The 21,310-nt window shown below is 37.6% G+C and overlaps 1 non-coding gene across 1 annotated transcript; it reads right to left on the bottom strand.

Moving 5' to 3' along the window:
- Positions 1-457: 457 nt before the first annotated feature.
- Positions 458-530, bottom strand: Trnar-ccu. The gene has a single exon. It is a non-coding gene; the product is annotated as a tRNA-Arg (tRNA).
- Positions 531-21,310: the final 20,780 nt, after the last annotated feature.

A 21,310-nucleotide genomic window follows, 5' to 3' on the forward strand; every position in this document is an offset into this window, starting at 1 on the left:
AGACGCTACAATCCGGCATCACGAGGACATTTATCTACATCACCCCCTGCCACACTTGGTGGTGGCTGCGCGGTACCTCGTAGAAATCACTCTTTTGTTACCGGCACTTTTTGTGTGTATTTACTGCCGCACAACCTAAAACAGCGCTACTTAGCCGGGCTAGCTCAGCGGGGTTACAACAACTAAAAGTAAACGAACATCCTCGCCCTGGAGAGGCTCAACCCTATCAACCTATCCAGACGGGACTCGAACGTGCGACCTTCGGTTTGGTAAGCGAGGACTTTACCCCCCGCCTCCGAGGTTATATTATGCTACTAGTGAACTGATTAAGAAACCGGAATATTTACAATTTTTCGTCCACGCTTATTTGAAAAAAGTCAACCTGACCGTGCCTGTACGTTCGATAATTACACACCTAATCCGTGAGATCTTTACCACTAATGACACAAAAAATAATTACCCCAGGGGGGACTCGAACCCCCAATCCCCGGTTTAGGAGACCGATGCCTTATCCATTAGGCCACTGGGGCCTGATTTAAACCATGAAAGACTGAACATGTGACTGGTGACGCACAGGTCCCACGAACAGCACCAATATACAACTGGAAGTAGTCGGTCTAAAGCCCGCTATACACGGAAAATGATAACGAAAATGATCACGCTGAATGATCATGTGAATGAAATCATTCGCCGTGTATAACGGCAAAATTTGCGAATGAATCGTCATGCCCATTATCATTCAGCGGAAATTAGAGCATGATCTATTTTTTCCGCATGATCCTGTGAATGATCACATCATCATTCAGTATGATCATTCTCATGATCATTCACCGTGTATAGCGGCCTTAAGAAAGGTCAAAGTCGTAGTCAATATTAATACCTTTCACGTTAAATAAAGAATACCCGGGTGCCGGGTGAGTTAAAAAGTAAGGCTAATTCAAATACAAAATCTTTCACGCGGTTTTTCACGTCTCCGAGACTTCATTTATAAAAAGTACCAGGGAACAAGTATCGCGGATATTGTGGCCTTATTGGGATTATTATACTCGCCAATAAAAAAGTGTCGTTATAAAAAGAAGTCTTGTTAGTGTTACTGAGAACAACTTGGATAGGAATCACTGTCAGACCATAGTTTGAAAACTGGACTAAATGATGTAAATCAAGAGCAGTTTATTTTCCAAGGAAGTTAACCATATCTTAAACACGCCAACGATACTACGGTAGATCAGGTCATAAAATGAAATGAGAGAGATAGACTGTAGAACAGAGAGACTTTTTCCGTGATAAATAAGAGGCTATAACGGCAGTGTTAAGTATTATAAATAGGTTAGTTGACTGTTAGGGTACAGTTGAAGTTGTTTCTGATTTCCCACCGGACGAGGTTCTCCATCTTCACGACCATCGAAACGTCGGCAGAGATGGAGAACCTCAACCGGTGGGAAACCCGAAACAACTTCAACATCATCCTACGCCGGGAAAACCTCAGATCTTTCGACTGTTAGGGTAGCTTACTAACTAATATATTCTTTAATGCATGTCTCTGAATTTTCCTAGTATCTCCACCAGCATGTTTTGCATGTTCTAGCTTCATAGGTAGATTGCCTCTATAAGTAGGATACCTATTGTAGATAATGTTTCATATGTACGCAACATGTACGTTACATGCGAGCATGTTTGTGGAAGGTAACTTTAACCCTCTGGTTCATGCTGGTGACGGTTCACTACCCCCTGCCAAACACCTCTGTATGTGGCTTGCAGGGTAACACGTAGTTGGTGTGTTCCGGCGATACTTTGCGGAATTCGCTAAGCATTTTGGATGGATAAAATTTTACTTTGTTTTTCTGTGGTAATTCTGTTTTTTTTTCTTAAAATTCTGAAATTAGTGAACGTGTTTGTAGCATATTTTATGTTGGTTAAGCCAAAATTATTCCATAGCACTAATAGTAGTGGAATTTAAATTACCATGAAGATTAAATACGGTAATTTTATGTGAATTTTAAAATAATATCCATCTCCTCATTAAAGCTTTAAAAAAATGGGAAAATCACGGAATTTCTCGGTATGTCACTGATTGATAAATCAAAGTTATAGAGTCTATGATCACGAATAGTTTTTCAAATCATAAAATCCTTCTTTTCAAAAAGGCTTATTCCATAATTTTCTGAATTCGTTAAAATTATTTGGTCAAATAATACGAAAGCGCATTCGCGATTTGGAAGCTTTGAGAAATCTTCAAAGTTTCATTTTTCTAAAGCAACTAAATTTTTTCGATCAATAAATCAATCATCCAATACATCATCCGTTCCCATTCCTCAACGTTCAATTCCCCTTTCTTCCTTCACTTTCCGATAAATGCATTCAACCGCCGTCCTAAGCTATCCATTATTTTGCCTCAAAAAGACCTCCCCGTCGATCTTGCGCCCGACAAATCGTCCAGTTATACACATTGTCAGAGAATTCTTGAATCGTACCAATAAATCCACGAACACTAAAACTTTCCCTCACACATACTGCCATTCCGTGAATGCATTCCGTGGAAACTAGACTTTTTATACTTTACTACAATTTTAATCCTTACGTATTAATTCAAATGCCTATAAATTGTGCGCATTGTAATTAAATCCAAATATGACGTCGAAGTAATAAGTATCTTCACTCTAAAATAATCACTAGTTAATTTTTCATACATTTCAATTAGTGAATCCGGCGTGATTTCTCATACTTAAAAAATATTGCTGAAAGTGAAAAGGATATACAATGAGAGCAAATTTATTCAAGCTATTAATTTCAGGAAAAATGATTTAGCTATCTCATCATCTAACTTACAAAACATGATATTTCATTCATTCCTTGCTCCTTTAATTATCACCTCCTCCTCTAACCATAATCAAAGAAAATTTCATTTCATTCCAAAACGTTGTAACTTTTAAATGACAAATTTATGAGGATATCAAGCTTGCCATATAATAGACCTATTTCTTATTTATGCAACGTACATATGCAAGAAATCTCCAAACGGAGTAAAATATGATCAATATTATTTTTTTTTGTTTTAGAGTTCGGTGCAATACATGCACCTACAATTCTATACATCATCCAAACCGGGTCTTTGTCACTACGACGCGACGGTCTTACGTTTGATAATGGTAGAACATAATTTTCTTGAGGGCAAAAATTGTAAAGTTTAATACTTCAAAAGCAAAAAATAAAAGTGAGAAAATAGTCTAATATTAGCACTCTATTGAAATAAAGGGTAGTTACTCTTTTCCACAATTATTTAGTGCGTACAATACAAAACGGGTGTTTATCAATATACTTGTCAACCGGGTGCTCTTACGTTATATATGGGAAGAATATAGACATCATCTGGTACAATGTCTTGTACCTGATGATAGCTACTCCGTGAGCCGAAACGCGTCGTACGCATTAAATAATTGCGGAAAAGTATAACTACCTTTAATTTCAATGTGCCGAACTTCCACTACATCACGTCTGAATCGGTGGAACTTATTAACCCTTGAGCACGCATGGGAAGGGGACGCGAGGCGGAAGAACTGCCATTCTTCCAACCGCCAGGGACATCACAGGCAGGGAAGCTGATCTCAGATTGGCCGGACAGTTTTCCATCTACCGTCCCATGCCTGAAAGGGCTCCCGCAGTTCTCATTCTGAGGGAAAATGTCACGTCGCTCACCTGTTTCCACCCCAATCATTCCAAACTACAAAACATCACCCAATCGACCCAATCCCTGGCAGCCAGCAGCCGTTACACAGACCCACTGTTGGAGTAAACGACGCTGAGTAATTTACGACTTTTGGCTTCAATTCCATCGTTCCATTCACAGGAATGAAGAACCATAAACAACATAATCGCAAGATTTCAGCAAAAAATTTTATACTAATTTCTACTAATTCCAATCCTAAACGTTTATCCATGAAGATACCAAAGCTAGTTAAAAACGTGCGAAAAACAATTTCAAACTAAATCTGAAATTCAATGAAAAATATCGAATACATGAGTGATGACTAAGAATAAACAAGTAAATATTAAAATTTATCCCATTTTTTTCATTTTTTAGCCCTACCTCTTTATTTTACTGCATCATAAAGAATATTAATTTATCCACTCGTAAAAATCTACCGTTGTGAAATTACAAAAATTTAGGCTTCCATAATTAATGAAAATGTAGTTTATTTTCAAAATATTATAAATTTTAAATGACATTCAAGGGGCTATCTTGCGCGTTTGATTTTAATGCATTGAAACTAAGACATCAAAAACGAAGAACGTTGTGAGCATGTAAGATTACAATCCCTTTTGCTAAGATACAAGTATGATTCGATACGTATCGACCAGCAAGAACAAATTTTGTCGCTTATTTAGCGTTCTAACCAGACTTTAATTACACTTATAGTGACTGCATCGCCTCCAATGAATCTGTAACTTCAATGTTATGCTGTAGATAATCCCCAGCATTACAGGAAAATGAAAGCTGAGGGCAGCAGAATTGTCAGCAGGGATTAAAAAGAGTAGGAAGCGAAAGTGATGGTGAAGTAATGACTGCCGATTGGATCGAATTTTAATAGAAATCGCACGATATTTTTCCTGCTTCTCGATGCATTCCATCCAACTTATAAATGACTAACTGCTAGAAAAAAACTCAAGAACCTCTTGTTTTTATAGAATTATTTGTAAAACATTCATCACCTAAAGATCACCCAACTTTGACAGAATAGTCTTTCAAACCTTTTTTTCATAAAATTGAATTTCACTATGGCAGTAAAATTAAATCCATCCGACATAGCGGACACATTTCACATATTTTTCAAATATAGCCCCAAATTTCAACTAAAAGCAGTTTTCAAGACCTGATATCCAATCTGGGTACATAATATAAAAATTCTTCGGAGTATACGAATTCGGATACATTTAATCTCAATAAAGCTTAGAAAGGTAACGCTTCACGCTATTTTATCTCTTCTTGACGTAACCATGATGCTGATAAATCCAAATATAACACAACAAAATGGATTCCCAGGCAATTGATGAACCTGAGTTTTTAAACGTTCTTCCATTGATAACTAATTATACAACTTTGACATTCCAAAAGCATATTCAGTGCCAGAATTCAATGAATAATGGTCATATTTGACAGGTTCCGTTTGCGTGACATTCCAATTTAAGTTTTAGACAGTGAGAGCATTATTCCTCATCTAAGAGCTCGAGCAAGGAAGCTGTAGCAAAATCAGACGAGGCTCATATTCCCACCTCAAAACACGATAAGACAAACAACTACATCAAGTATTTGAAACGAGAAGTTTCCTACCTTCTGTTTTCCGTAGGATGCATGACAAGTGCAAATGGAGGTGCACGAATTTCTGTTTCTGGGTATGTAAAGTACCGCACGCTACGCTTCGAGGATGGCTCTCTAATTAAGGTTATGGATTTGAAAGCCTTCGAGTGAGTATCATATCTACTTTAGCGCATTTACCATAATTATAGCATGAGATACACTAATAAACATTTTACAAGGAATGTCTTCAAATAGCTAGCAACTAAGAATAGGTATAATTAATACGAATTTCAATTTATAAAGCCATAATAAAGACTCCGATGATAAATTATACAACTTATTCTTATTGTTAGATAAATTAATTTAATACTAAAAATACTTTTTTGATTGCATAGAAAAAGCTATAAAAGCCCTAAATCTAGTTTATATTAAAATATTTCGCTCGAGGAATCATATAACTCAACTTACTTAATCAATGGAAATTTATACACATAATTATTCCCTCATAATTGCTGCGGAGACTACTTTTCCCTGGTACCTACTATAAATTGTTTTATTTTATGAGAAGCATAGTCTGGACTAATAATTATTAAAATCCAACAGGGTCAAGAATACCAGTATTTTAAAAATATTTAAATAAATAAAATATCGTAGTACTTTTCCACAAGTATTACGATCTTTTATTTATTTAAGTATGCCTAACTTCCACCATTTGAAGCCTGAATCTGTTGAACTCATTTTAAAAATACATATTTGCTCTATCCTAGACGTGTACATAACTTGGAGTAGACGCTGTGGTATAGACATGTAACGACAGCACGGAAAAGAGAGGATATTAGCATATGCAAATGAGTCAAGTGCGTGCTCAAAAACCCAAACACTTAGAGAGGGAGAGAGAAAGTTGACTTCGACGTAAAAGTTCAGCGTCAACTCAGCCCACGATGCTTGAGCCCACGCTCTTGCCAAGCCAATGCCTAAGTCAGGCTTTCTGTCTCGCGATATCTGCAATTCATGCCCGGGACAGGGAGGCCTCTTCAACTTCAGCACGCGCATGAATTTTAATTTTTTTTGTAAGAGGACATGAACTTTTAGAAACAGCATTTTTTTACTGTTTCGATAGCCACCATATGATTACTCGTAGCTCAGCCCTTCGTTAATAACAGGGGTTGAACGATATTCAAAGGATGAGGATATAAAAGAAACAACATCGGAGGTGCTTGTATAAGGTCTGTATGAAGTGATAGGAGAAAGAGAATACCTATTCGATACTAAAAACTCGATATTAATTGAGTCTCAGATGCTGGGAATGCTGATTCCACTCTAGGCTGGAGCTGTATTCTTCCTAATATGTATGACTATATTGTTGCGCTCTCCGAACATTATTGGACGCGTAACTCGCATACATTCGAATGGCTTTTTCTCAGAAACGGTAAATCTTAGAGAAAAAAGTGAAATGACAATTTTGTAGATAACTTTCTGATCTACAAATTTGATCTGAGCAATTTTTATCACAAAACTAACCGTTTGGCCAAAAATTGCAAAAAACTCATTTTTGTAACCTTTGACCTTGAATAAAATTTTTTGCACACACGGGATCGATGGGGACTTTTCAGGATTTCATTAGAGTGGTATCCTTGAGGTTCATGCAAATTTTCAGCTTGTTGACAATTTATGCAAGGGTACCCCTATTTTTTGGGCTAATTTGACCGGGCTATATGGGCAACGTACGAAATGATCACATAATTATCTTCACCAGTTACTATAGGAGCTAAATCATGGAAAATGAGCATAATCGTGCTCAATATAACGGAGCAATTTCGAGCAGCAAATTATTTAACAATACATATATTGCTTCCTCGCAAAATAAAAGATAAAAATTCAACTGGGCAAATGATACACTCAACAGATACGAATGTCCATGTATACTTAATTTAAAAACGGTTTTCAACTTCATTTCTCTCGATAGATTGAAAATATCACATCAGAAGTATTTTAGAAGAACTACCAGTTACCATTAGAGATTAGTACAATAAAACTAGCAATATTGGCAATATTTATAGAATATTAGTAATGATTCGTGACTTATAATCAGCCTTTAGTTATTTTTCTCATTTGTTTGGGGAATACATCGTTATCAATGATGAACGTACCCTCAAAATTTACAGGTATATTATATTATATTAATTCTATAACTGATGTATAAACATATGGCTCAATATTCACATCAAAATAATACTTCCCAATTGAAACTTTTATATGTTTCCATAAACGAAAAATTGTAAACATATAATTGCTACACTGACAACGTGCATCTTAAATTAAAAACAATTACTAACATTGGTGTCATTATTTGGTAATTATAATTTCAGCAAAAATAACTTCCATTGTGAAAACGATCCTCCACGTCAAATACAAATAATAAATTTAAATGGTAACCACGTTGTAATGGAAATTGGATGGAAAAGCCAAATAAGTGTACTTCAAACTATAAAATACGCGTAGCTCATCAAACTGGAACAACTCTTTTCTCTGAATATTTCATCTGTTCCTTCGTGAATAAAATAAATTCTATTTATTCCGTTCCGCACTCACATGTTAGTTTATAAAAACGCAAAGGTATTTCAATGGATGATTTGCACTGATTCAGAATGATTTAATAAAATATGACTCAAGCACTGCATAAATCCATGTAAAATATGACTGCTTAAGACTTGCGCAATTTTTATTGAGAGAAATATCATCGAAAACGCAATATTTTCAGAGCTGGCCCAAATCGGAGAGCGGTAATGAAACGCACGCTTCACTGGGGCACATGAAAAAGGTATTTTTCAAGTACAGGCACAATATAATTTCTAACACGTTTCCGAGTAGACTAAATTGTAGGAGAATCGACGGATAAAGAAGAGATTTTTTCATTCAAACTGCACAACGTACTTTACCATGGACTCAACAAAAATAAATGTTGCTTTGGTATGAATTTCAGACGGATGAATACCTTTCGAGAACAGACACGGCTTACATCGCTTCCCCGCACGAAATAGAAAACCTATTCACCGAATCCCAATACGCAAGATTCGAAAGAATTCAAAACGACGTAAGCCCATACTATGGATGGTATTTATATTGTACCTGCACTTATTACCTAGTAAGAAAAAAATTATTTCATCCAAAGGGGATAGGAATCCAAGGGGCCAGTAGGAATCCAAGCTTTTAAAAAATCGTGATAAGTACCTACCTACTCACAAAATTCCTTCTTTCCTCGAGACCATTCAGGCATTGAGAATACATGATAAAACTTATTTAGTATAGGTAATTGAGAAAGGTTTCGCGGGTAATCAACTTGCACTAAAAGCACAGTCTGACCGTTCAGCAGAAATATAATTTTTCCACCGTTATTGAAAAGATTTCATCGGAAATTTTTGGTTTTCAATTCTTAAAAATGATCGATAACTGACGATTTCAAAATAACTTTCAAAAGCGATAAAATTAAGGAAAATATTAACACACAACATAAGTAAATGTAGTCATCAACGCAGCATTAAAAGTTTTATCTCTATAGTACGGCTTATAATTGCGTGATATTGCAATCAATGCTGAAATGAGTATATTCCTATATAAATGAAATCATGATGATAGTTTCCCAATAATAGTTTTCCAACGGATGTCCAAGCCAAGAGTGTCTAGTTCCTCGACAATAATTCATAGGTTCATCTTCTAATGAGGCATATTTGACGGTAACCATGAACGCTGCAATATAAGCCGAATGCAAGGACACTAACAAGTTAAAACACACATGACTCTTTGCATTAATTCCACACCACTAATATAAAATTCACAACAAAATATTCGTTATATCCAGCAATCGCGAATATTCAAGGACAGTCAAATACACTTCATTGTTGGCTTGAAAATCCAAGAGGCGGGAGATTAACACTTCCAGAAAAAAGCTCTGTTTATAATACCGGTGATTACGTCTATAATACCGGTGAAACTCCATTCTTTTTGGGACAAGTAATGCTATTGTACAAAATATGACCAATTCAACATTTACCACCACTATAACTGACTGTCAATAAAAGAGCTGTGTTTCAATCCATTTTCAGTCCAGGTGATCTTTTCGGGATTTTCAGCAGGAATAGTTTTCCCAATGTAGCCGAGGTTCATGCAGGAGCTCCTTAAAACTGTCATTCAATTAGTCCAAAACAAAAAAAAATGTATGGATTCAAAGCTATATATGCTCTATTTTCCAGTTTAAAATGGATTAAGTGACAGTAAAGGGATGATAGCATGTAGACTAAAACATCAAGATCGACGAGGCACTTCACAAATCACCACCTAAAACAATAGCCCAAAACTCGCTAAATAAAGCAAGGCTATTCTTCAACTAACCTGTCCCCAGATCACCTGCTCTTATATTCAAGCAGATGGAATCAAGAATTAAAAAGGCCAAATTTGTGACCTGAAGAACTGGTAATGATACAAACAGCTGTAGTAATTTACCACAATTATTTTAAAACTTTTAGCTCCACCGGTTTCAATGCTTACACATCATTATCAAGAGCTGTCTGAATTCAGACTCAATTATCAATAGCCGATATTCTTAATTCAGAAAGCTCTTGATAATAATGCGTAAGCATTGAAACCGGTTGAGCGAATTAACCCTCTGAGGCTTAGGTCTCAAAAATAACTAAAGGTTTATATTCAAAAACTTTAGGAGATCTTTATTATATGTGGTTTCACCTTTTCAATGTATTATTTGACGAATTTTTTGTAATATAAGTTCATTTTTATAATTTAAATAAAATAATCAATGCTAAAATAAAATGAATATTGACTATTAAATGATTAGTGAACTATCAGCAACTAAGAGTGACATTGCAGGAGGAGCGCTATCGCGCTTCAGGCACTTTTCGCGACAGATAGGAGTAGCGCGATAGCGCTCCCCAGCACTCTAAGGGTTAAAAAGTGTGGAAAATTACTTCATCTGTTTGCATCGTTACTATCGGTGAATTTCCACAAAGTAAACTCATCAACAATCAATCTGGAACTGAATAATCGATACTTGGGATGTGTTGCGTTTTACCCGGTCCGCTTAGGTACTACAGCACACGCAAAATTCAAGGGATGATTCACGAAGGATGTGCTCACCTTCAACAAGCAGGATAAATCAGCAGTGCCCGAGTAAGATCGACGAGGAAATTCTCACACTACCGTACACATTGCTCGCACTCAACGCGCCAACAACCGCGTCGGACCTTCTACACAGCAAATACGACGCATCCCCACCCCTTGCCCCATGAACACCTGCTTACTGGAGGTAAGCACCACGAATATCACAAAAGAGGATCCTCGAGTCGGCCTCTAAATGTGTTGTCACCCACCGCGAAATTAAGTGGGTTCACAAAAGTCGCCACTCGCGTCGCTGACGGACAAATCGATCCGGGTTTCACTGGGAAATAAGGTATAATTAGCGGTTTTCACCGAAATTTATATGCATGATGACGTAATATATCCGATTCATAACTTTTCAATGCTATTTCTCGCAATTACAAACGTTACACTGCAAAAATATTGGAAAAAAATGCACCGCACTGCACTCGTCATGCGCCGTGGACATTATTGGAAACCGATTAAAATGCGACCGAAGTGGCACCAGATACTACTCTCCTAAGGGATGGCATTGGACCTCCTCTAAGCAGTCCCCTTGGTTGGTACTCTGCTGGCCTCTATGCCTCCACATATCTCCCCATTCGACTTCGACTAATCTTCATATTACCGAGAGCTTAAAGCACCGTGACTCAAGGCGAGCAACTAAGATCGATCGATTGCTCAACGAGCTGTAAGCGCCCGTCAAACAACCGAGAGCTATTCTTCATCTAATCCTAACCAAAAACTCCAGCTCTTGTGACGACTCGCGGATGCGCAATTTTGGGGCAGGGATTTCTTTTTCGCGTTTGCGTACATTTCTTTGACTATAATTTTATCAGTTGTTATGCTGACGTCTTCGGGAGGAGAACGAAAGCGTCAGCAAGGTTATTTAAGATTTTCTATCGGTAGAGGTAGGTTTGGCATTCGATCCTTCCATATCATCTTCCTCACCTCATCTCCTCGGTATGATTGTAAGGGCAACAGCGAAGAACCTTGTATCCTGGTCTATAATTGTCATCCCTCTCACTCGGCTATCCAAGCAGGACATTCCAATGAGCACAAAAAAACATTAACGCCGGTGCACCCTGTAAGATGCAAACCTGCCTCGAACCTTTCTTGTCTATCAAATTTTTTTTCAACGCAACTGCAGCAATTTTCACCGCAAATCTAATTTTTGACAACTACTTGAAGGTAACTAAAATGTAATATCTGAGTACATGAATCAGATAGTCACCAGTTATGGAGAAAATGAAATTTTCGCGAACCTTTACGTGAGGTTCTCGTTTCCTCTACCAGCTGGCATAGAAAACATAGATTTAAATTAACGCAAAAAAAATTGTCATAATCTGGTTCTCACTCACGAGTCATCGTTAGTTTTCTTTCCCTTCCTTGATCCCAAGAAGAAAACGAGCGCAATAGTGACATCAATGGTACCATCTGCTGTTCAATACTAAATATACAAACCCTATAATATGTTAAATCTAATATTTAAACTTGCCATTCAATATGTGATATAATTAAAAGTCCTGTTACATTATATAAGAAAGTGATGACATCTAGTGAGATCTCGAATATTTGAAGCCAAAAATTCCTAAAAAAGTTTCTGTGAGGTAAAATACACGAACTCGCGACTTACAAATAAAAGGATCTAACGCTGCAACCGCCTGTGCCGATAAAGAAAATTTTCCCGAATGACTGATTCAACATCGCACAGCCTAAACAACTGATTGCTAGAATCGTGAAATTCTGAGGTGGTATAACCGGACCGTATTGGCTCACTATGTAAGGCTTTAGGAATTAATGATTTTCGAAAAGCATTGACTTCCATTCAGTTGTTCCTAGTATATCGCTACTTTTTCAAATTATATCCAGTCAAAAACTGTAAAAAAACTAATATTTTTGAACGGGTCAAAATACTTTGTTTTAAATTTTATTTCCTCATGAGATTCGTTTTTCTTGTAAGTTTTGAGGGTCAAATCTATCGTTTTTCGTGATTTTCGGAGTAATACGAGCTAAGACCATCATAGAGCAACATCAATGAAGCAATGAGTCATGAGCATTATTATTTTACCTCGACATATTATAGCTAAATACAGAAATGCATTTATAAATTATTAATACTTTTTCGATTTTCATATTTAATGGACGCAAATTTTTCAATACATAAATGTATCATCTAACTGATATAATCACCGACCAACTAACATTATTACATGCCACTTTTGTAGGTCAGGTTACCATGATGGCCAGTTTTTTTATTTAAAATTTAAAATTAACCAGCAATATTAAAATAATTAAGCGTAATATAATAAATAAGCGTAGAAAAAATTAGCTATAATTTTATTTATCCTTTTATTTCATGGGAAGAAGTTCCCCAAATAGAATACCCTTCTATCAAAGTACTCAAGTCTCAACTGGGTGTCAAGTCAATGAATGCACTACTAAGTATCCTATTTGGCAGTAAATTCTTCTCGGGGTTTCATCCGGGTAATCTCCACAATCTCCATCGCTGACAATGTTTCGATAAAATCCTTTTTCATCGGTCCTGATGACGACCTAAAAGAATTTCATTGAATCGTCGCCAGCGATTGAGATTGTTGAGATTACTCGGATAATATCCCGAGAAGAATTTACTGCCACCATTCGCCAGGAAAAAGTGAAGTCCTATAAGTCTCCTATTTTCCGTATTTCTCTATGCCCATTCATATTTTTTACTAAAATGCGTCCAATCCTTATTGCAAAAACAAATTTTCAGCCTGAACTGTAACGGTGGCCTACAGATTGGGTCAAGGAGAGAAATTAGTTTAGAGTCAACCGAGGACGCGAGGCTGTTCCTCATCTAACGACCTCACAGGGACAGTCCGTTCCGACAGACTGCGCACCGCGCGATAGATTGAATTGAGCTCCTGGAGGACAAATAGGGAATTGAATGATTACATGTTACAACCACCAACTCTAGGCACCCTGGTGCACTGCTGAGCAGAAAGTCAATCCAACGAATGACGGCTGCGTTGCACTGGGCGCAGCACACGGGGAACCCTGCAGTCCAACCGTGCGACCTTGCCTCCAGGGAGAAGCAACGTAGCACACCACATTAATTTGCTCTTGATCACGATGAGCCTTAGGTCCGCTCGCAATATTTGCCACCCATTATCAGCAAGAACATCCACTGCGTACAGCTATTTCATTGTCGTCCCCACGTGACATGGGACTGGCTCCGAGGAGTTGACATTGATCGCTTAACACATGAAAATCGTAATTGGAGAGTAAGTGACCGGATAGTAAATTTAACGGATCAAATCCAATACGAATGTTAATTGTCAAAGAGGACTCATCACCCCCGCTAGAATTTTATTTTTTTACCCCGACGCATTACTTGTTTGAGATTTAAGCCATAATCTTGAAGTATTCAAGGTACTTATACAGGGAGTTTAAGAAGTAATCTGCAATACTTGAGGAGGTGGTGGGAGAGACTATTTTAAGCATTTTTCTGTCCATAAAAATGGGGTCGCAGCTACGTAGCTACTGAGCTATGGCAACGAAAACATTTTTGGGTGCACATTGCAGTTACCATGAAAACGGTTTTTTTTTTAGGATATTACGAAAAGGATATTTTTGGGGCTTTTCGACCTTTTTTTCAATACTCAAGATATTTAAGGACGTTAAACAATTAAGGTCGGACGAAAATGAGCGATAATAATTGCCTGAAACAATCTCTAAGCTCAATTAAACGATAGCTTTGAGAAAGCATTAGCAATAACAGAAAAGTTTTTTGGGTTTTCCACCGGTTGATGTCGTCCATGTCTCTCGAGGTTTCGAGCAGCGACTTGCTGATCATCCGGTCATCAACCGGTGGAAAACCCGAGAAACTTTTCTGCAACTGATACGCCAGGAAAACCTAAGATCATACATTAGCTATAAGATTGCGCAATCTCCACCAATTTTGAGATTAATTGTTTCAGACAATTTTAATCGTACATTTTCGTCCAACATTAATTATTTAATATTTTTGAAAATCCAAAGAAAAAAGGCTGGATACCAAAGAAAAACCGTTTTCATGCATAACTGCATGGTGCATCCAAAAAAATGTTTTCATCGCCATTGCCCGGTAACTAAGAAGTTACGACCTCATTTCTAAGGACATTTTATGGAAATATTTTTGCATTGCAAATAAAATGATAATTCAATGAGCAATGTAACTTCGATAACTATTTGAGAAAAGAAAAAGCATGTGTAAAGGGTGCACTCAAAAGGGTGAGATTGCGCAATCGTATCGTCGATACTCGCCCAAGCTATCGCTAAATTAACCCCAAAGATTAATCATGTCAGACAATTATAATCGGACATTTTCGTCCAACATTAATTATTATATGTGCTTGAAAATTCATAGTATTAAATAAAATTTCGAGAAGAATGGATACCCAAGAAAAAACGTTAGCTAAACAACTGCATAGTGCATTCAAAAAATGTTTTCAATGTTTTCATCGCTTTGCTCAGTAACTAAGGAGTTGCCATCCAATTTCTATTGACAAAAAAATGCTTAAAATTGTCTTCCCTACCACCTTCTGAAGCGTATATAGCAGATTCCTCCTGAAACACCCTGCATTGGACCATTGTCAATATTTACAATTGTTTCCTCAAATAGTGACATGAAAATACGTATTCTATGGTTATACGTAAACGAAGTATGTATTGGTTTCCAAAATTATGCCAAGTGCCAAACGTGAAAAATATTGTTATGTATTCGTAGAAACGAGGTGCATGTATGTTGTTCTTATTAGTTCAGTCAATTTTATAATTTATTTAAGTTGGTGGTTATAAAGTGGTAGTATTATTACATTTCCGCTGTATTACTGTACATTTTAAAATGGCTTGTGTGATCTCGTCTCCATTAATATCCATTGTAACGTAGAGTCTTTAATCTAAATGATCAGCAGACGATATTTGGTCGCCATGTTTTTGCAGGGTGCAGGGCTGGTTCGGGTACCCTACATCAAGTAGGGCCCGTTTAGCTCCAAAAACGGCCATATATAGGGCTTCATGTGGCGTATGTAGGGCGAGATCGGTTTATGTAGGGGCTGATGACGTATCCAGGGTCGGTTGGCCCTACAGGGTCGACTAAGAATACGGGCCTAAGAATACGGCCCTTAACCTCATTTCTTCCCGGAGACAAAATTTTTAATCCGGGACCAAGGTAAACGGTGAATGTTTTGAACGGTCAGCATTAAATACTCGGAGAATTTAAAATTAAATTTTTTCCCAACATTTTGGTATATTTCTACACTTCATCAGGTCTTTATTGCGATTATTTGTATCTATTAACTTCATTCACTCGAAATTAAGATTATCTGACTCGTATTTCTCCACGAATTTTCTAAGCGCATTCGGTTATTGATGGGCTGTCACATGGCGGTGAGCGTATCAGTGTATGTAGGCGTTGTTCATACAACCAAAAGTAGATGAAATTTTTCCCGTCAAATAAAGGGTGGCGTGTTCCCGGATGATGCATAAGGTGGCGTATTTCTAACTCGGTGTTACGTAGCCAAGCGAAGAGGAAAAAACGACGCCTTCTCTGTAAGGAAATGGATCCAATGTTGCGGCTTAGTATTCGGAGGCATGGTCTGTTTTCGCGTCGCTGTCGGTGGTGATTTTGCCCTTTTTACCCGATGCGTCATGAACATTAATTGAGGTTTTAGTTATGGACGCTAATGCGGAGTTAATTTAATTATTCATGGGTTACATTTTCCCAATGTCAATCATTTATTCCGATAAAAGGCGATGCTTAAAATCAGTAGCTGGTACTGCGCATATATTATTTGGAAAACGCACTTTTTTCATAGTAATGTAATGGGAGGATGAGACATTTGGATAAGAGTGCTAATAAAATGGTTTTAAACGGAAAAGGGAACTACGAAAGCATAATTAAATACGTATTATTTTGAGAATGAAATAAAACATTAATTCCATTTCCAATCGACCATCGTTCTTTAATTTTCACATATTACGCATCTAAAATGTCTATTTAGTTTTTATATTAGCTTCCGAATTTTTAAATTTGTGAAACATTGACATTTTTAAAAATAACGGCGTTATGAATAAATTATTCACCTCCTGTCTAATATATTTTCTGGTTAACCACTTAGTGATTCTTCGCAGGACTACTACCATTTATGCCCTTGAAATTCATTTTCTATCGCTCTGATTTTTCTTTCGTCATTATCATTGAATAAATATTGCTCACCATTAGGTTAATGGACAGAACAAATTGATTTTTCGCTACCTTTGACGCGATGAATTCCTAGACTGAATGTTAGGCTTCGTTCCTTTAAGATGAAGTAACTCTCCCACTTTATCTGTCATTATTAAAGTGTACCGGGACTAGCCACGGTGATAACTTTTTACGGAGTCACCCGCAATGCACAAATAGTGCGAAAAATCCACAGAGGAAAAATCATTCGCCTTGACCGGGATTCGAACCCGGATCCCTCGATTTCCGGCCGAGTGCTTTTCCACAGGGGAGAATGACGCCTCGGTAGCTTAACTGGCTAAAGCACTCGGCCGGAAATCGAGGGATCCGGGTTCGAATCCCGGTCAAGGCGAATGATTTTTCCTCTGTGGATTTTTCGCATTATCTGTCATTATTTGCATTCCATTTCCTTCCGTATGTATCGTTTAATATGAGAAAATACCAACTGAACCTCAGAGTATTACACCTCCATAAATAAGCGCATAAACCCGATTGTCAGATAGTTGGCATTTCAAATTAACATAGTTGATTACAACAAGAATTTCATAGATATTTTGAGAAAACGAATCAGCATAAAATATGAATCGCTAACTGCAGAAAGGCATCATGTCCAAGTAGAACGATTTATCTTGTTTTTATTTTAATTGTTGCTAGGTGCAAGACTTAAACGTTTCCTACTAAAAGGAAACATTTCATGCTAATAACACCGAGAAAAGTTACATGACATGTTTCCTTTAAGTAGGAAACGTTGAGTCTTACACCTAGCAACAACTTAAAGAAGAAAAAAGAAAAACCATTCAACTTAGACACGATGCCTTTCTGCAGTTAGCGATTCATATGGACGTCAAGACAAGAAAAAAATACTCGAGTTAACAAAAACAGTGGAAGTGTACTATTGTTCCCGCAATCCTGAAAACCTTTTTAGATCCCTGCGAAGGAAAAATCTGGCCCACGATTACCACTTTCTGCGTTGATACAATACGCTTTGATTTCGAACACACCACTGGAATGCACGAGATTCCAGCAGGCTGGAGCTGCGTCGCCCGCCGCACGAAGTGTTTTAACCCTTCATCGGAGGAATCCTCCGCTTGGAGAGTTTCGACAAGGAATAGTTTTCGCACAGTTAAAATAAACAGAAAGTCAGTCGTGGGGAAAGGGTGGTCACTGAGCGTGATGAGGCTTCAGCGAACTCGCTCAAAACCACTTTCAACACTTTAAATCGAAGTGGAGCACATTTTATCCACAAAATAAATTTGTGAACGCACTACTAAAATAAATGACATCCTGAGCTGGGGCTGCATTTCTCAAGGACAAAAATCTCTGGTTGCGTGAATTTTCACCAATAACACCGCGGTGAGTTTGTTTAGATAACATTATTCTATCCTCAAATATCAGATCAACGTTCTTACTAAGTCCTCGGGCATTTTTCCCAGAATTTAGAAAATTGCAAGTATATATGTGTAAAATCCAACTGGAAAAATGGTAAACATGCGAATTGAATTCAGTAGATGCTTAATAAAATGTTACAGTTAACATAATATGAGGAACTTCCAATTGGACCCCAAGATAATACACCTCCACAACTCACAATCAGTGCATAAACCTGTTCGCCAGATAGCTGATGACACATCAAAACAACAGAGATGCTTCCAGCAAGAATTTTGAAGATATTTAGGGACTTCTAAAATGTAATACATATATCAAGGGTCCGTATGAAAACAGAAATCATGAATTTACGTCAATATCCGAGGGTGGGGTTGGCTACTTGTCCAAAGCAAGGTCCCAAATGCAGTGATGTCATTCAGTAGTTCCTCATTTCTTTTAAAGTTTCAATAATTAATAATTTTTCCCAAATGCAATTTAAAATACAGTTCGAAGTCTTCGAATTAAGTTCAAATAATCCGTCGACTCCCTTCGTATCATGCATTCCCAAAATATTTTTAAAAAATAGAAAGAAAAGACATTATCTTACTCTTAAACTGCATTAAAGTACCTGAAAAAGATATTTCTCCAGAAACGCGAGAGTCAATAATTGTGCGTCACAGAAATCACATTTTACTTCGATTTGAGCAATGAAAGTCAAATTTTGCTGATTTCTCACCGTTCCTACAACAATAGTACGATTTCAATAGCACAACTCCTGCGATAACATAATTACTGCCAACCAAAAAAAGGCCGTGCTGTAGATAAGTGGAAACCCTGTCATTCATCCCATGCGCTAAGAATTGGGTAAACTTTTTTCACAAAAAATACCTTCATTGAATAGGAAACAGAAAAATTATCCACGTGAATTGTCATCCTTCCATTAAAATATGAGCTTGAAAGAAAATATTCAATTTAACTATTCATGGTATGGTATTTCGAGGAAGCGACCGGCAGCTGAGGTTATTTGCGCACCGAGGGAAGGATATGGAAGAAAGGTTGGAGAGAAACCAAGCGTCCTCACTACTCTGTAACCTACTCTAAACGAATGGCGCCAAATGGACCGCAGTTTAACGTCCCATCTGACGGACGGACTATAGCGCTTGAAATATCCTCCACACAACAGTCAAGCAAGGATCAACGGTCTCTGTAAGGCACTGCAGCAACAAGTGACGTTGTGCGCAGTCACGCGCACGGGTGCAAAGTTAAATACACCAAAGGATGAAGTTCGCAATGAAAAAATATTTGACTTAGCCGGGATTCGAACCCGGATCTCCAATTGCCGGTCAGGCGTGCTACCAGTTACGCCACCAAGCAGTTCGCAATGAAAAATATTTTTTCATTGCGAACTTCATCCTTTGGTGTATTTAGTCTCTGTAAGCTCTCTGACACGAATTCGCACCGAGGTTTGAACCCCAGCCCACGGTGTGGAGAGCCAACACTCTATCCACCAGACCTACCCGGTCCCCTTAACTGCTCGAGTAATGATACCAACGATAACTCGGAGGTTTGATATTTAAGAGAAAAATTCATGACCTAAGATCCCAGATTTTCTTGCGAGGATACGAGGGAAAGTGGAGGCAACTAACTTTTTACGCAAACCCCAAAAAAAAAGTCGGATTCACCCGCGAGCGAGGGGGTTCGTGAGCATTAAAATCTCTCCCATAAACTTGACGTGACGAGCGCTAACTCGGGGCATTATACTTTCAGCGATAGGGGAAGAAAGGCATCGGGCGGCCGACCTAGTTAACGGGCTTCCCGCGGCGAGCGGTCTCATCCAACGGCCGGCGACTCGGGACGTAAACTCGGTGAAGGATATTCAGTTCTTCCTCGCGTGCGGCCAGATTCGCAATCCGGAACATGACGTGGATTCCTGGACAAAGGATTTTGGGAAATGTGGCTGTTTAGGGAAACTTCGTCACCACGGGTTTAAATGCAAAAAAAATGAACTTCCTCACAGACATTCGCAAATTCACTCCTAATGGTAGCTGATAATAGAGATATCCTGAGTACTTTTTTTTTAATATTCAACAGCTTCGTAGAATAGCCTTTTTCTTACACGACCTAGTACCTAGCATAGTCTATGGAGCTCATAAAAATACATAACCGATCATAAAATAAAAAAATTACATGGTTCTATTCCACACTTTCACGACCCGGGTTTCAGCATCTTATAGCGCAAGATGCTGAAACCCGGGTCGTGCTATTTAAAATAAAGTGTGGAATAAAATAAATTAATTTATTTTATTTTATGATGAAGCAGTTCCACAAAGTAACGCCTGAGACCGAGTCTTACATATATAACCAACTCTTTTATTTCGAACAAACACCTACATGTTTTTAAATGATCGTAACTCTGGTTCCAAGAAATTCGGATGAATTTCAAGTCCTGAAATTTATCAATGCTCGTTGGAATTCCGTTAAATTAATTTTTTTACACTGTGGCATGCATGAAATCCGCACCCCGTGTATATATTTTTTGCAGCAGCCTTAGGTCAAGCAAAAGGCGATTCCTCTGGAAGGCCTTCTCTTCACTAATACCGAAACCTACGTAGTTTTTAACCATAATTTCATTCCAACGATTGTTGATAAGGTACAAGTCTTCAAAACTATAAATAGCCGTTGAAACTCAGTTTTTGGTGATTCTTTTACACCGTGGAAATCGCAAAAACCTCATCAAGCGACGAATGTTTTACATAAGGTTTACGTTTCGCAAAACTTAGCACTTCTTACAAAAGCTTTCCTCATATGCCACTCAATGTTCATACCTCCTTCCATAAGGATAATTATCAATGAATTAAGACGCCAACATTCTCTTCGCACTTTTCGATTACAAGAGAATGAATACTTCATTTTTCTTCCGTGATTTTCAAACAGCTCGAACTCACATCGTCTCAAATAATAGCAAATCAACTTTACCGAGATAACTGCTAAAAATTATGAAGATTCTGTAGGTGAATACATTATCAGCAGGTTATAATCTATTTCGCCAGTGAAAACGTTATAAATCCCTTATCATGCTCAATAGGTAAAAAACAACTCAAGTTACAAAATAAGCTATTCAAGACTTCTTGGTGGCTCGTAATAGATTTCCTTAGAAAATTCCTTTAAAAAATGTTCACCAGCATTGTTGAAGAGCCATTTTCATATACGACCCAGTACATATTATATTCTATGGGCCTCATAAAAATAACCAATGC

This window comes from Ischnura elegans, chromosome 4 (genome assembly GCF_921293095.1).
Source record: "Ischnura elegans chromosome 4, ioIscEleg1.1, whole genome shotgun sequence".
NCBI lineage: Eukaryota > Metazoa > Arthropoda > Insecta > Odonata > Coenagrionidae > Ischnura > Ischnura elegans.